The sequence below is a fragment of the Atta colombica genome, unplaced genomic scaffold, assembly GCF_001594045.1.
Source record: "Atta colombica isolate Treedump-2 unplaced genomic scaffold, Acol1.0 scaffold210, whole genome shotgun sequence".
In the NCBI taxonomy this organism is placed as follows: domain Eukaryota; kingdom Metazoa; phylum Arthropoda; class Insecta; order Hymenoptera; family Formicidae; genus Atta; species Atta colombica.
In genome coordinates this window covers 1857405-1861599 of record NW_017259306.1, presented here as the reverse complement: position 1 = coordinate 1861599, position 4195 = coordinate 1857405, and the positions used below count along the sequence as shown (strand labels likewise).

Genomic DNA, 4195 nt, shown 5'->3' with positions numbered 1-4195 from the left:
ATAAATAGGATTTGTTGTATATTCTGCCTTAATAACGCCAAGTTAAACACTATTATCCGATTTGATGTTTTCAATTTCAAATTTAATTAATTTTAGTGAGGATATAATTTTTATTTCGCGATGAAAACGATTGTTGAATAGAAAATACGGACATAAAAAATCTATGACGATATCTGAAAATCGTCTTAGTTATTCTGGCACTTTTTTAAATATCTTTTAAACTCCCATGTTACTACAAGACATTTCGAATTGCGATTGAGCGAGAGTTTAACTAAATCTTCCGACTTGCGCATATTCCTACATAAGTCTAATACTTTCACTACTAAGATGCTTATCGACGACTCCGTTTTTAATGGAAAAAGCCGATTCTATTCATAAAAATATAGATGAAACATTAATCGACAAGTAATTGTAAATAATCATCATTTATAATTTGAAAACTTTATAAAATTCATAATTTGAAAAATACACTGAATAAAGATTTTTTTTTCTACAAAGTATATCATCTCTAATTCTACATCTCTAATTCTAATTTGAAATCTTTTTCTTATTAAACAATAAAATTAATAATAAATGCGAGCACATAAGAGTAAATAACTGCTATTAAAAATGCACTATAATAAAATATATTATGATAATTAAAATATCATTACATATGTAATGCAATTAAGTTTCTTTTTCTTATTAAAGATCCTTAAAATAAAGATTCTTCTTGTTAGAGGTGATGTACAATGATACTTTAAAAGAAAAGAAGTTAATAGCGCGTTGGACTTTGGAAAGATATCATTATTATTTATCAAAACATTAAGAAGAAGTTTATCCAGCTTTATAATATCATTAGCGTGCAATTGCGTGCGCGCGCATGATTAGGGAATGCATTCTCTAGCAAGTATCATCTCTATCTACAGTAATTTCCTCCGGGAGACGAAGGCAAACTTGTCTCTCCCTCAGCTCCCTCCCTCTCTCTTTCTCTCTCGTTATCCACGCAGAGCACTTTGGTCGCGACTGGCAAAACAAATATGTTCTTCGCTGCAGATAAATATCCTCTGCGAGTTCTGGACAGTCGATTATTTTTATTGATACGATGATCGCGCGTTGATGCCGCGGTACTCGCGAAAACATGGCGCATTAGCGTTACGATACACCGCCACGGATGCATCACGCTAGAAGGGAATCCCGTCCACGGGGAATACGCCGGCTTTCTTCGTGATTATTCGAACGGCAGCATCCCTCGAGATGTTCCCGCGCGCGCGGATCTAAAGTGGCATGTAAGTAGCGAGTTATTACAAGAGTTATGCTCAACGTCACTCAACAGCGAGTTCAAGGACGAATATCGAAAACTGCAATCATAATCACGAAATATTTGCTTCACCTTGAGTGGCGGTCTTTTTCAAAGGGAACAGAACTGGCAATTTATTTGATACATAAAAGAGGAACGATTTAGAAAGTAATTGCATTAATTCTTCTTATTAATATGTAATTATAAATAAAATATGTGGAATCTTGAATCGATCGCATAATTAGGGATAAATTTTCTTAATATCTCTCTTTCTAATTTTTGATTAAAGTTATAAAAAAACGGCAATATTTCAAGAAATATTATATATAAACAAAATTTTAATTCAAATATATCAAAATAATGGGCTATTCGAACTAAGTTAGATGTCAAAAATTATAGGAAAACAAAGTAAAGTATAACAAACTAATATCAAAAATATAATAGTACAAGAGAAAAAAATATCAAATATATCAGATTCATTTTACCTGATTGGCATATGAAGATTTATCTAAAGTTTTATTCATTATAAGCGTGAGGTGAAAGTCAGATATTTTTCTTCGAGGATTATTTATGTTTAAATATCTTTTTACTTTATCGCTTGAATCGAGCACTGATCAAGTTATTGCATAAAATTGCTTTTTATATCGTAACCGAGAGATTCTCATGGTAATGATTAAAAAAAAGTGGGACTCCAATATCGTGGGACAGATAAGATTAATCAGATGAAGAATATGAATGATGTCGAAACGCTTTCGGCGTAAATTTGAGGAATAATATTCATCGACGCGCCGGATAGTCGTCGATAGTTACGAATCCATAATGGACGAATAATCCTCTTCGATCGGTCGAGCCGCCAGCGAGCGAGATCGGAGGAAGCCCCGGCAGTAATGGCTATATGCGATTGTATCCACCATAGTGTGGTGTATAGGTAGCGACAACGTGCCCCTACAATCTTAAATGAGGAAGAGAGGCGGTCAATCCTTTACGGTCGAGCATGATTTTCTACCCAGATATTTCATTTCCGACAAACCCGTTCCCTCGGGCGATTAATCGCCCGCTATCGGCGCGCGTGGCGAATCCGCCGATTAGGGTCACCGATACGCCGATATTGGAAAGTATCGACCATCTACTTCGCTTTTAACATCGATTGTATGGCATAATGATATTTAATTTAATACACTTTGATGAACGATACTCTAATATCAAACTGTAGATTTTATACTTATATTATACTGAGAGAAATATGTACTAAATTTTAATAAACATTTGTTTGAATAGTCCTAGTTGAATATTTACTGAATGTAAACATATGTATTTATTTGAACAAAAATAATTAATTTGATATAGGAACTATTAATTTTATATATATCACTTTTTTTATTTAGCAAATTGTTAATATAGTATTATATATAAACAAATATTTGTTAAAATTTAGTAGATTTATTCTCAGTGTATAAAAACGAGATAAATGATGCAAGTTTTTCTTAAATTGTTGTTTATTTTTCATTGTTTTTATTCTCGATTAACTGATATCTATCAAGACTTTTTGTTAATGCATATCTCGTAGCATTGATAGTTTCATTCTATCAAGATAGACGAGTAATAAAAATATCAATACATTTTTTTCAGATGCAACTGATTTTAAGAAGAAAATTTCAGAGCGCGATTTGTGGAATCAGAAATGTTATATAAATTCACATGAAATAATTAAGATCTGCTTCAACTAAAAATAATAATTCTTTATACTTAATTAAATTAATTTAATTTATTTTCTCCTTACAAATTTTATTAAATTAAAAATATATAACAAAAAAATTGTAAGAATAAAGAGATAATATGTGAGATTAAATCACATTAAACTCATATATTATTTCTTTATCCTTATGATGTTTTTTACATCTATGCTATATGTTTTTCACTACTTTCTCTTGTAATATTATATGATCTTAACTTCTTTTAAACCGGAAATATGCGACTTGTGATTATCTGTTCAGTTAGGTATCGACAAGTATTATGTCGATCGTTCTCTCCAAGACTATCACTAATATCTTAGCTATCGGCGATCATTAAAGAATAACCTTCCAACTAAAGAAGAATATCTTTGAGAATCGACTTGACTCTTATCCGATCGTGAAAACTAACGATGCGTACAAATATGGTGCACGAGATATGCATCGATGAAATCAATCAACTCAAATTATTATCGATTGCTTCTTAGATATCACAATTGCAGTAATATCCTACAGTTATTACGTATCAATTATGATTGCGAAATATTAAAACATTGAATTTCAGCGTAGGTCACATAAGAGATCCCCATTACTTTTCACTCGCGGTGTTTGTTTCTTCCTTTTGTTTTTTCAACTTCTAGTTCATCAAAGCATACGATAACGTATAGATTTCACGTCATCATTATGAATGTTTACTGTGGACCGTAGAGTATTTCGAAGCGAATCATGAATTTTCGAAGCTTTCGATTCTCGTTATGGGAATGCGAGAACCCCTCTTCGCCGTATGCCATATTAATTCAGGAATGCATCGAGCATGACTGTCTTGATTTTAATGAGGTTTAACGAGGATTTCCTTTCTTATTTTCAGCTTTTGTTTATCATTCGAGCGGCCACTCGATTTATCGATCTCTCTTTTGCGTTCGCGTCCATAGAATCTAACGTGCTTCGGAATTAGATGCGCACCCTCGAGTTATTTCTCTCGACTTATCCAACGAAGGGGAACGATTTACTGCTCCTTCTTTTTCTCCGCGTAAATTTGTTGATAAAAAATCTCTGTCTTTGCAACATTTTCAATTGTGTAACGAAACTTACTTTTATTCCATCATAAACTACATATCGAATATTTGTACAGAAAAATGCATACTTTAAGCAAATAATAATAACTATATATATATATATATATATA

The 4195-nt window shown here is 32.1% G+C and overlaps 1 protein-coding gene across 1 annotated transcript in view; it reads left to right on the top strand.

Moving 5' to 3' along the window:
* LOC108687686 (protein Wnt-1-like) overlaps window positions 1-4195 on the top strand; it is a 50281-nt gene that overhangs the window by 550 nt on the left and 45536 nt on the right. The gene's annotated exons all lie outside the window — the stretch shown is intronic.